The sequence below is a fragment of the Arvicola amphibius genome, chromosome 10 (assembly GCF_903992535.2).
Source record: "Arvicola amphibius chromosome 10, mArvAmp1.2, whole genome shotgun sequence".
Classification (NCBI taxonomy): domain Eukaryota; kingdom Metazoa; phylum Chordata; class Mammalia; order Rodentia; family Cricetidae; genus Arvicola; species Arvicola amphibius.
Window position 1 is genome coordinate 59,865,002 of NC_052056.1, and position 12,942 is coordinate 59,877,943.

Genomic DNA, 12,942 nt, shown 5'->3' on the forward strand with positions numbered 1-12,942 from the left:
CCAGATCTGAAATTATGTCAAAGTAAAAGATTTTGAAAAGGTACTGTTGGTGGGGGATCAGTCTTGGAAGCCCAGCCCCAGCAGGGCAGGTAGTGGGCGTTCCTAGCCATGTGTGTTCCTAGCATGGCTCTGAGCCCCTGGGAGTGAGGAGGCTGAGACAGGCACAGGAGTACTGTGTGTAAAGAGCCCTGTGCTGAGAAATGCAGGAGGAAGTTGTTTTCCTCCAAGTCCAAGGAGTGAGTCCCAGAGAAAGCCCACTAGACACAGGTACTAGAGAAGCATGGCAGAAGTAAAGACGGAAGAATCTTCCACCAGGTGAAGCCTGGAGAGTCTGAACCTTCACATTTCCTTTCCCTGCTTACACACATGCATACACACACATACACACACATACACACACACACACACACACACACACACACACACACACAGTAGATAACCAAAACAGAACACTGGAAACAGGCCATTGTTAACCTTCAATCAGCTGCTTTTTCCTGCACGAGGTCAGTTTTCTCTTGCTTGTCTCTGTTTCCTAGGAGAATTTCCACGTCAGCATTTGGGTTGAGCGGCACTTAATGACAGTCTTAAGCTTTCCAGTCACCCTTCCCAACTCCTCCCCATCCCTGCAGAGAAGCCTCTGGAAGTTACTTTAAGCAAGGTTACTGCAAAGGGCACATCAGCACCTGAATCCAGGCCAGCTTCCCACGGCCTTCTGGGTAGGCTTTCTTGTGGTGACAGATCAGCTTAAAATAACTGAACTGGACGGTGGTGAGCCTCCTGCTGGGGCCTTTGCAACAGGTTTTGGGTTTGACCAGCAACTCTGATGTCAGGACTCTCCTCAGGAGTCTGTTTCACATTTGTATCCTGGACTTGAATGGAGTGCTAGCCAAGATCCATGCCAGCCACACTGAGGCCAAGGACATTTTAATAGTCATTTGCTAAGTGCTGCTCTCCCTCTGAAGTCAACACTTACACTGATGTATTAAATAGTCAAGAAGCAAGTGACTTAATTTTGGTTGTCTTTAAAAGGGAAATACCTTGGCCATCTTACGGAACACAGGAAACAGAAGTCTGTGTTGATAGCTACGTTACTCTCTAGGAGTTGGGGACCACACTGACAATGACTTTTTCTTAGAGGTCTTTGGTCCTAAAAATACCCACGCTCCAATGATTTATCTTTTCTAGCCCTGCACTGTTCCTTACTGGTAATGTAATGGCTAAAGAATTTGTGCACAGGGTGCAAAGATGGGTATACATCTATCCTCAAGGGCATTCCACAGCAAGGTAACTGTAAACTGGCGTTCATCAGTGCCCAAGGAGGGACACAAGCATGTGTCAGAGAAAAGGACAGTGTCTGGCTTTAACTGTTCAAGACTCCTACATCATCTTCAGAAAAGCAGACAGCTAAAGGGGAGGGGAGCCAGGAGGAATGTAGCATGGTGGATACGTTGTTGGCTTGAGGAATTAGACCAGAGTGGAGCCTTCCTATGGAACAGTGCTTTTCAAACTTGAGATGCCCCAGAATCCCATGGCAAGCCACCCCCATAGTTTCTGATCTACCACAGGACCCGAGACTTTCCATCTCTGCTCAGGTCCTAGGTGGTACTGATACTGCTTGCCTGAACACCGTGGTTTGAGAGCCTTGCTATGACCAGTGCCTGGATGCTGAAGGGGCTGAAAGGGTTCACTGGAGCCTGACTAAGCAGCTGAAACGACAGGCTGACAAGTGGGTCTTGGTGATCAGGTTTGCGAGAGTGGCTGAACAAGGTGGTGTGGTTGCCATAGTAGCAGAGCTGTGTCCAGTGAATGCAGAGAGACCAGTGCGGAGGCTGTCGTGCAGTTGACCCAGGTGGACTGAAGGAGCTGAAGGAGGGCAGTGACAGACAATACAAGATGGTAGCGCAGAACCCTTTGTGAGAGCCCGTGACAGGAGAGAGACTGAGTTAGCCTCGACAGCCTGTGGGAGTCGTTTGTAGCGTATGATGTAACAGGGTTAAACTGAGTGTGTGCACACTGTCAAAAAGGAGGAAGGGAGAGTGTCGTTGCGTGTAATTTTGTTTTTGAGTAAATTTTGTTGTATATTTTTAAGCTGCAGGACATGGTTTTGTGGGAGGCATATAGATAGTCAAATGGTTCCTATAGTAAAACAGAACCAGCCGTCATCTCAGAGTTGCCCCTTCTTTCATGGCAAGGCCAACCAAAGCCTGCCTGTTCGGCAACAGTTTTACCAATGCTGATCCTGACCTTGTGCATTAGACCTCTAGACCTGGTCTTCTGCCTGTCTGTCCCATCACATCCCACTCCCACTCCCTGCACCTGGCAGCCACTGTTTTGTTCTCTTTCTCTGATATATTTGCCCCCCCACACACATGCATACATACATACATATAACTTTTTAAAGATTTCACATTTAAGAAATACCATATAATCATTTTCTGTGCCTGGCTTATCTCGCTTAATCCACTGTCCTTCAGATTCATTGCTGTTGTGACAAATAGGTAAATCTCCTTTTTAAAGGCTGAATGATATTATGCATAATATGTAGGTGGTATATATTTGTCCAAAAAACACTGTCAGTTTTCCTGTCCTGATCACGGTGAACAACACTACAAGGAACATTGGGACACAGATATGTTTATTAGGTTGTGCTTTCATTTCCTTTGGTATTATCCCCAGATAATGCCAAATAATATCACATAATCTTGTTGGGGCATAAGAGACTGCCCCAGGAGAGCTGCTTGCTGGGTTATATGGTATTTCTTTTTCTTTTTTTTTCAGTTTGTCATTGTTGTGTTTTGTACAGATTTTTAAAATAAAAGTCTTGCTGTTTATCCCAGGCTAGCCTGGCATTCCCAGTCCTGCCACAGGCTCCTGAGAACTGGGTTATAGGTGTGCAGCATCAAAAGCCCCTGCTCCTGTTTCTTTAGGAGCCTCCCATTGTCTTCTGCATCCTTCACAGTCTTTGTTATCAAGGACTTTCATTGTATCAACCTAGGGAATGCTAGATGATATCACATAGAGCAGTGCTTCTCAACCTTCCTAACACTGTGACCCCTGATACAGTTCCTCATGTTGTGGTGACTCCAGCCATAAAATTATTTGGTTGCAACTTCATAAGTGTAATTTTGCTTCTATGTTTTAATAGATTTTTTTAAATTTTATTTTATGTTCACTAGTATTCTGACTGTATGAATGTATGTGTGAAGGTGTCAGATTCCTTGGAACTGGAATTGCAGACAGTTGTGAGCCGCAATGTGGTTGCTGGGAATTGAACTCAGGTCCTCTGGAAGGGTAACCAGTGCTCTTAACTGCTGAACCATCTCTCTAGTCCCTAATTTTGTTACTGTTATGAATCATAATGTAAATATCTGAGATGTGAGCCAAGGGGTTTCTGCCCACAGGTTGATAACCTGACATGGAAAACTCATTTTTTTAAAAAAGCAAGAAAAGCTCTGTATTTTGGTTTTTAATGCGAATACGGTGCATCCTTTGTTTGTTCAGAATTAGTAACATTGCACCACGTTCATTTATTGGCTCATTTGAACAGTTCTTGAGACCTCAGCACAGCCTGGAAAGAGCGCACGTTCCCTTTCCAGAGTGTATGGCCAGATCCAGGAGAAGGAGTTGGGTGCGGAGGATGAAGCGATGTCTAGAAGATTTGCCCTTGGGGAACAGCAGGACAGTTTTCACAGACTTCTACCTGATGCGATGGATCAAGCTTCTAAATCTACCACTGGTCAGTGGAGACAGACCTCAGCTTACAAAGCCAGCGACATGGTGTCACAATAAGAAGGAATCCATATAGCAGCATGAACCTGTCGGTGGAGCCTCAGACTTTAGGAATACTTATCTGGGGAAGGATGGCATCCAGGACCCCTGAGGACTTTTCCTTTTCTCCATTTCTGTCTTAGAAATGATAGAAGGGTAACTGGTGCCAAGGAAACCCTGAAGATAAGCGGTTGGGAACTTTCTCAGTGAGCCTCTGCTTCTGTGGCAGCTTGGAAGGAGCTAAAGCGTGGGATGAAGGGTCAAGCGATGGGTGGACAGTCAGCAGGAGCTGTGGGGAATCAGGACTGAGTTAGGATGGAATTAAGGAGACTCCCGTGGAGATGGAGTCTTCTATGAAGACTGTCGGCAGAGGCTGTCCTGGGAAGAACTGACGTTCCAGAGGGCTGTGGAGGTAGAAGGATGTCTGGCCTGTGGAGGGGCCACTGCATTCCGAATCAGCTCTGTGGCTCATCTCTGCATTCTGTGCTGGAATAGCAGCACGGGGCAAAGGAAGGGGTCACTATGTGAAAGTGACCTAAGACAGAACCCAAGACCAAGGATTCAGGGTTCAGAGTGGCCCTGAATGAGAAAAATCAGACACCAACGTTAAAGGAATAGGAATTTAAATATACAACGTTTATAAAGATGCCAAGTCTCAGTAAAGAGAGATGGGCTGGTAGAGGACTCACTGGAGAGGAACTCTTGAAGCTAGCACAAGGGCTTTAGGGCAGTCAGCAGGAGCAGGGGCTTACCTTGTGTGTTTGAGACTTGAGAATGACTAATGGGGGGGTGGGCGGAATATCCTGTGCCACAGTGAGCTTGCCCAGTTCAGGCTAAACTGCAGTGGCAGCAAGTGCCCACGGCTCAGCCAGGTTTCTCCCTCGGCTTCAGTTCCCACTGCTGGCTCTGGAGCAGCTTGCTTCATTCTCCAGCACTGAGCAGCCTAGGCATCATGATGCCAAGCAGATGGTTTGCCGGGAAGCCAGCCACACCAAGAGCTGGTGGTACACAGCAGCAGGCCCTCTGCTGAATATGTAACTGGGGGTTTGGCTTTGATGAGCATTCCCCTAAAAGACCTGTCCGGCTGGTTATCCTAGGCCACTTAGGACATATTCATACTGACTATAGGTCTGTGTTGCATATGCTTACAAACATACATATGCATTTATCATCCAGAGAATTTTTACTCTTGCTTTGCTCATCTTATAGCTTTCTATATGTTCATTCCAGTATGAAAAATACTAAGTTACTCCTAGAAAGACAGAGAAAGCCCGGATGTCTGTGTACATACCTTTTTCAGGCAAATATATTGGCATAACTGAAGGCGTGGAGAGCAGTCGGCTGGATTTACAACTCTTCCTGTATTTTTAGAGCCAGGAGGGTAAAGGACCTTTCTGTGAACATGTCACAATGTTAGGAATCTTTGGGGTTTTCTATTTTAACCGTCAGAGTCTAAGTTTCCCATACAGTCTTATGATAAATACCAGAGAGCCACTTACAGACCTAATGACCATCTAGAGCAATGGTTCTCAACCTTCCTAATGCTTCTACCCTTATACAGTTCTTCATGTTGGGGTGACCCCCAAATAGTAAAATCATTTTCTTTTCCACTTAAATGACTGTAATAATGTAAGTCTCTATGTTTTCCAATGGTCTTAGGTGACTGCTGTGAAGGAATTGTTTGACCCTCCCCACCCCCCAAGGAATCAAAACCCACAGGTTGAGAACCACTGATCTAAGTCAGATATGTAAAGGTTAATATTGAGCCGCTAGCCATGTGCGGCAGTGTATGTACATCTTTAAGTCCAATCACTTGTGAGACAGAGGCAGGCAGATCTCTGTAAGTTAGAGGCCAACCTGGTGTACATAATGAATTCCAGGCCAGCCAAAACTATACACCAAGACCCTGTCTAAAACAACAACTAGATCTTGTGTGTTCTTACCAGTTTCTTGATACATTATTACACATTATATGGAAACATGCTGTTGGCGTGATTGAATGCAGAAGAATGGGTTGAAAATGAGTTTTCCAGTCTTAAGAGGTACCATTCAGAACAGCCTAGGAAATCCTCCGGAAGTCACCTTACACATACACAAACTAAAGGGGGGGCGTGGTCGATCGGCCATTGGAATTAAATCAGACTAGCTCTAATATAAAATATTCTTTAATAAAGGAAAGAATGCGAACTTACAAAACCTGGGTTCCAGTGAGGAGCGCAGGAAAACAAAGAGGAAGCAAGAAGCACACCCACAAGTTTTATAAGTAAATCTTAGCCTAAGGGGAACACACCCCACAAACAAGGTGATTGGCTGAGGTTCCCCTTCAACAGACCCTGATACACATTTGACATTATTATCTGTTTCCCAGTATCCAACTTCTCAAATCATAGGAATCTCCAAAGTGGTGATTGTTAGTGAGCCCTTCCCAATGGGTTCAGGTCACCCAACTGCCATGGCAGGATTACACAGTTGGGATTGTCAGCCTCACCCCACAACTTTTGGGGTGAGGAGAGGGGCAATTTAGTCAACCATGTCTATAGATTGAAGCTTCCCTAAAAACTCCCAAGGAGAATGGAGTTCAGAGAACCTTTGGGTAGTGTGATGCAGGCGTGTGCCCGAGAGATAGTACATCTAAAGAGGGATGGAAGAGCCACCCTTAGTGCCCTAGAAACTATTGTTTGTGTCTCTCTATTGATCTTTTATAATAAGTCAGTAAGCATTGTTTCCCTGAGCTCTGAGAGTCAATGCAGTAAATTAATCAAGCCCCAAAAGGAGGCTGTAGGAATATCAGTTTGTGGCTGGTCAATAGGAGCATAGGTAAAACAACCTGGGGCTTGTGATTGGCCTCTCAGGTGGCAATGTAGAGCAGAACCAGGGACCGAGCCACCGACCTGTGGGATCTAAGGCCTTTTCTAAGGCTGACAGTGCCAGGGTTGACTTGAATTAGGGAACCACGTGTGTATAGTGTGAGACCTGTGTTGGGAATAGAGAATCAAAGTTTCTGTTTTCCTCTTATGTGTTCCCTGAGTTTCAGCTGAAACCTATCAATACATTGTTCTGGTCTTTGGGGATGCCAAACTCACAACTAGTAGAGCTGTTTTCTCCTTCTGTGGAGATGTGGTCCTTTCCCCGCCATGGAAGGAAACTGAAACAAGGCTACATTAATGTTTTGTGCTTGGAAAATCCAGGCTGGCAGTCCTGTGACTACAGCCCTGAGACCCTTGTGATCTGGCGTGAGCGCGCTGCCGTGCCTAGCACAGTAGAGCTGCCTTCAGGAACCTACAGCCTTCACAGTGAGCCAGTGAAGGCAGAACGTTTCTTCAGCTGTAGCATAAGAGAAGTCTGAATAGGAACTGCATCAAGGGAGGCTGAATTTTAAAACAAGCTGTATTAGCTGTAGCAGGTTTCTCCCATATTCTGCTCCTACCCATATTCTTTTCAGTACCTTCTGGTTTGCTTAATGTAGGAAAAGACGGTGCTTGCCTAGACAGGACTGTGAGCATGGATGCCTGCAGTGAGCAAGCTGACCTGGCTTTCCCCAGATTTCATCTTCAGGGGAGCAGACAAACTAGCTTCTGAGCTGCTGGACTCATGCTGCACGGTGACTAAACCCACATGGAATGACAGAGCCCTGGCCGCAGGGGGACGCTGACAACACAACGGGCAGGCTTAATCTAAATGATTAAACAGCTGAGCCCCTGAACTCCGGTTGTTCACCTGCCCTATCCTGAGTCCATCAGAAGCTCCTGCTCTGAGGGTCACACAGAAAAGGAGGTACTTGTCATCTCTAGGAAATGACCCATGTTAAAGCTTCATTGGTGATCTAGGGAGATTTGCAAGTTGCAAAATAACGTCTATATTATGACTATATAAAACACAAACAAGACCATGTTTGCATATACAAACAGCCTGGACGTGAATAAGGCATACCAACCTCAGAGTTGACTTTACTCTGGGATGGAGAAGAAGGGTGTGACATTGCAAAATTAAATAGATGTCTTCAACTAAATTTTTTTAAAAAAAATAGCTGGAGAAAATGTGACAAAAAGTGTACATTTAAAATAACTAGATGATATGTCATTTTTTCTGTATTTTTCTTTTTTAAAAAATATTCTATAGTAAAATTTGCCTTGGGAAATGAGTTGTTTTTAATCTTGCAAACAGGTTGCAGAGAGCAGATCAGGGAGTCTCATTTACTTCAGTCTCCTCAGTTCCATTTGTCTTCCCACTCTTGACTCCAGTCCCCAGGCCAGCCCCAAATCTCGGAGTAAAGAGTGTGCATTGATCCAGGGCCCCAAATGGTCAAGGGGATGCCTGGGTTCTGGTCCCAGTTTTGTTCCTAGTGTGTGACAGTGGTTTTTTGAAGATAGTTTTCAACACTGAAATGTTATCATTTATACATTGTTATGTGTAAGTTTATATTTAAAATGCTGAATAGACTAGCCATTGGATAGACCCTTAAACCATGATTATATAGGCTAAAGGAATACGTGGGATGAACGTGTAGAGAAATAAGATTAAAGGCACGGGCTACCAATGCAAAGTCTGGGTCTGCGTTTTGCCTCTGCCACTGACTGCAGCCCTTGCTTTGCCGAAGTATTCTCATTTTCTGTTTCCTGTAGCACGAATAATAAAAACCCAGAGGCAGAAATTGGGGTTCAACCTGAAAACTGGAAAAACAAAGCAGCCAAGCCACTAGAGAAGCCTCTACTAAGGCTGGGCGACCGCAGACTAAGCAGACTGAACCTCTCTCTCCTCCCATTTTATATTCCCTCTGATGCTGGGATTAAAGACATGTGACTCCCAGTCTTAGGGTAGTCCACCACCTACCAGATTTGTTTCTGCGTTGATCTTGTGTAGCCCAGGGTAGCCTTGAACTCACAGAGATCCATCTGCCTCTGTCTCCCAAATCCTGGGATTAAAAGTGTGTGTCATCATTACCTGACCTCTAGAGGCTTTAGCTTTGCTTCTGGTCTTCAGGCAAGATTTATATTAAAATACAAATAATATACCACTATAAATTCCCAGTGTGGGAATCCTAATGCATGGTACCTACCTCAGCTATGATGACTGGGTGAGAAACAGCGTGGTTGTTATAGCTGATGCGGATCAGCCACGGGAACCATTCTATCTGGAATTCATTTCGCTAATCACAGCGAACTTACAGAGATGGTGCAGGCATAATAACCGTGAAGAGACTGTTAGCTTGGAAGCTCTTCCTTGTCTAAATGAATCCACATTCTTTCTAACCAGACAGTTAAAGTGATTTAGGCCAAGCAAGGTGGTGCACATCTTTAATCCCAGCACTCTGGAGGCAGAGGCAAGCAGATCTCTGAGTTTGAGGCCCACCTGATCTACAGAGTGAGTTCCAGGACAGCCAGGGCTATCTCCCCTTCACTCCATCTCCTTCCTCCCAAAGTGATTTGAAAATGGCTCTGTCTTATAATAGGGCAGTGGCTAGGATGATGAATCAAAAATTGCTTCCGACTGGGATTCCCATTGCTTAGACCACCACTAAATGACTCCTGTTGTTTATCTAGAACCAACTTGAAACAACACCGAGAATATTCTGGATCTTTCATTTTCTTCACTCTTGTCATTACTTTATACAAAAAGCATAAAAAGCACAACTCAATAGCAGGGGAAGAGGAATGGCCATTCCTAATATACATTTGTGAATATCAAAGCCAGGCCATGATTCGTCCTGGAACGTGGTCTGCTTTGCTTGGTAACCAAAGAGAAGTGGCTGTGGTTGAGCCTCTCACTTTGCTGACACAGCACATGCTAAAAATCTAGGTTCTGAAAACTTGGAGTCCCTTGCATCCCTGGGGCCTGGTGAATGAGGAGAGCCTGCCACTTATCTGCAGAGAGGCCCTGTTTCTACCAGTGCTACTACAGATGCTTATCACCCATCCCAAACACTTGAGAAATAATGTCAACACACACCAGACTCCAGCCAGGGAGGAATTTTCTGAGATAAGATTACACCTTTGTCCTTAAAGAGGTATCAGTGAATCCCCAGATGTCCCCGGAGCAGAGCAGCCCCCTAGATTCTCCTTTGTACCGTGGAATTTTAGGAACTCTGCATTGTGCTTCTAAACACCCATCTTCTGCTGTTGCTTTCCAAAATATGCACAAATCCCTAATAGTTCCCGAGAAAGGCCCCAGCAGGGCCAAGGCTCAGCAAGCCCCAGCCTGGAGCTCAGGATCTCGGGCCATGGGAGATGCCGGGAGCAGCTCTCTGTTGGCAAATGCATTTGCTAACTTCGTTTCGGGATTTTCTTTTCTGCCCTATTGGCTTCATTTAAGCTTGAGGGTTTCCAAGGCCAGATGAGATGGCTTGTCCAGGTCTAAAGCAGAGTCACACAGGAAATCATGAGTCTCTGAGTTGGCGTGAAAAGCCACATGAACACTGTTTAAATACCCAGCCATTTTCTTGGTTTAAATACCAGTCTGCAAACTGGCAGCCATGGGGCTGGGGTGGAGATCAGCTGTCTCAGGACCAGTGATGAGCGCTCACGACACACTTGCCTTTAACTTGTCTCCCAGACCCTCACAGTATCATATAGCCTGGGCACATGGCCTCATAGGACCATCTGGATTCCAAACCCTTCTTCCCGAGATAGTGGTATAGAGTTGCCAGATTAATTTGAAAAACAAAACTACCTTTTTCTTTGTCATGTCATTTCCCACCAGAATCTCATAGTAAAGTTCATATTCATTATTTGATGTCTTCACAAGTATTTTCTCCCACCCAGTTTCTCCCCAACCCATCTCATTCCCTACCGAGGACCTACCTTGGCCTGGCTAACTTATTTTCCATTTCCCTGACTGTGCTTTTTACTCTTGTGATCCTACCTTTTGGGAACACTCCCTTCCAAACATCTCTTCCCTTAAGCCTCTTCAGGCCAGTCCCTCCTACACAGATATGACCCTGCCCTGAACTCTGCTCACTTATCAGGCAAGTCTGGCCATACCAGCCTGCTGGCAATTAATCACCCACTGCTTTGCAAAAATATCTTTGTCTTTCATGCTCTGCCTTGCTGGTCTGTTCTTTTTCTCCCCCCCCCCCCCCCACGTCTCTCTGCTGTTGTGCATGTGAGCGTGTGTGTAGCTAGACAAGAGGTCAATGAAAATGCAGCCCTGTGTCTTCTATTTTTAGAACTCGCTGTCTACCTCCCTCTCTGTGACATTGTTACTGGTTAATAATGCTTGCTTGGTACTTGACTTGAGTACCAATATGCTGATGTCGCTGGGCAACATCTAGACGTCTAGAGACCCTGTTTTCCCAACGCCAATATAATAAAAAAAAAAAAAAAAAAAAAAAAAAAAAAAAAAACAGCATTACTGGCTGTGTGGTGGTGGCACACGCCTTTAATCCCAGAACCTAGGAGGTAGAGGCAGGTGGATCTCTGTGAGTTTGAGGCCATCCTGATCTACAGAGTGACTTCCAGGACAGCCAGGACTGTCACACAGAGAAACCCTAGCTTAAAAAACAGGCAACAAACAAACAAACAAACAAAAAAATGAGCATCACTGAGCAGCAGGAGCTATAACAACACCTGAAGCAGACTTTAAAATCGTGTCCTTGAATTAGTCAAGATATTTTATAGGCTGAGCTCTGTACAACTAATGGTGGTTTCTTCGGCGATTAGTAGGTATTCAGATGTCAGGAACTGGAGGAATTAAATAGGGATTGTCTTACATGCTTCCCCTGTGCTGTGCTTTCTTTAACTGTCTCACTCCAATAGCATGGCTTCCCTGGGTTTGCTGTGCATGTAGTTGGTGGAAGCTGATGGACACATGAAGGACAAGTAGCATAGTTTATTGCTCCATCCGGCTGAATGGCATACAGTTCTTACCCTGTCCCTAGGAGCTGTATGTCCTTGGGCAAATTGATCGATGTCTCTAGATGGGCAGTTTCCTCTTCTGTAAAATGAAGATAATAAGACTGACCCCACGCACACCCCCATGAGCTCATGATGTTGTCAAAGAACGGAATAAGATGGCCCGTGTAAAATGCTTAGGCTACTGCAAGTTCATTAAAGTGTTGAGATCGTCAACAAATGGCCTAGCAGCTTACAGACAATATGCTGATTTCTCCTATTTAACAAAACAAAACAAACTCTCTCGATCTCCAATCATTGTCCCTTTGAAACAAAGCAAACATTCTCTGCACTCTGCAGCCTTCCTCTCTCCTGTTCTCCGCCACTCTGTGTAATCAGCCTGGTCCCTCCATCCCACAGCTGCTTTTTTGCAAAGTCACCAGTGACGTCGGTGTAACTAAGTTTAAGGCTTAACTCTTTGGTCAGTACCCTTGGCCTGTCAAGGAGTGTTTGACACAGCTGAATCTCCTTCCTCCATACAGACGCTTCCCACACGCAGCCTCCAGGCCAACGACTACTCTCAGTGCCCCTGGCCTCTCCGGCTTTTCCTGTCTCCTCGCCCCCCTGTTTCTTGCTGAGTCTCCAGGCTTCTCCCTTCCCAATGCTCATGTCCCTTGGCGTTTTCACTCATGGCTTCCAGCACTTTCGGCCCTGGGCTCCAGACTTGAAGTCCAGCAGCGTCGGCTTGTCTGTTAGTATCTGTCCACAACTGGCCTCCTTTCGGTCTACCCTCTAAGCCACTCTTCCCACACTCTGCCCCACCTCAGAAACGATAATGAACAACTATCATCCTAATAGTTGTTCCGGGCAAAAACCAAGTTATCCTGACTCTTCTTGTCCGTATGTTATGCACAATCTGTCAGAAAGCTCTGCCTGTCCTCTTGTCAAAGCATATCCAGTACCAGGCTGTGGTGGCACACGCCTTTAATCCCAGCAGAGACAGGTGGGTCTCTGTGAGTTCAAGGCCAGCATGGTCTACAGTTTCAGGACCGACTCCATAGCTACTGGGAAACCCTGTCTCAAAAAAAAAAAAAAAAAAAAAAACAAACAAAAAAATCCAGACTCTGATCTCTTCTGACAGCCCCTGGTGCCATCCTCCAGGCTACCAGCGTCTCTCAGCTGAAAGGAATATGGTGACCTCTTAGACAGTCTGAGTCCGCTATCCTCACTTAAAAATAAGAATGACATTTTAGTATATATGATAGATGGTATTCATCTTCTAAGAATTTTCCCTGCAAGTAAAAACCAAAGGCATAATAGTATTATGTTATAATAATAATAATAATAA

The 12,942-nt window shown here is 45.3% G+C and overlaps 1 protein-coding gene across 6 annotated transcripts in view; it reads left to right on the plus strand.

Moving 5' to 3' along the window:
- Positions 1-12,942, plus strand: part of Kalrn (kalirin RhoGEF kinase) — a 589,603-nt gene that overhangs the window by 507,140 nt on the left and 69,521 nt on the right. The gene's annotated exons all lie outside the window — the stretch shown is intronic.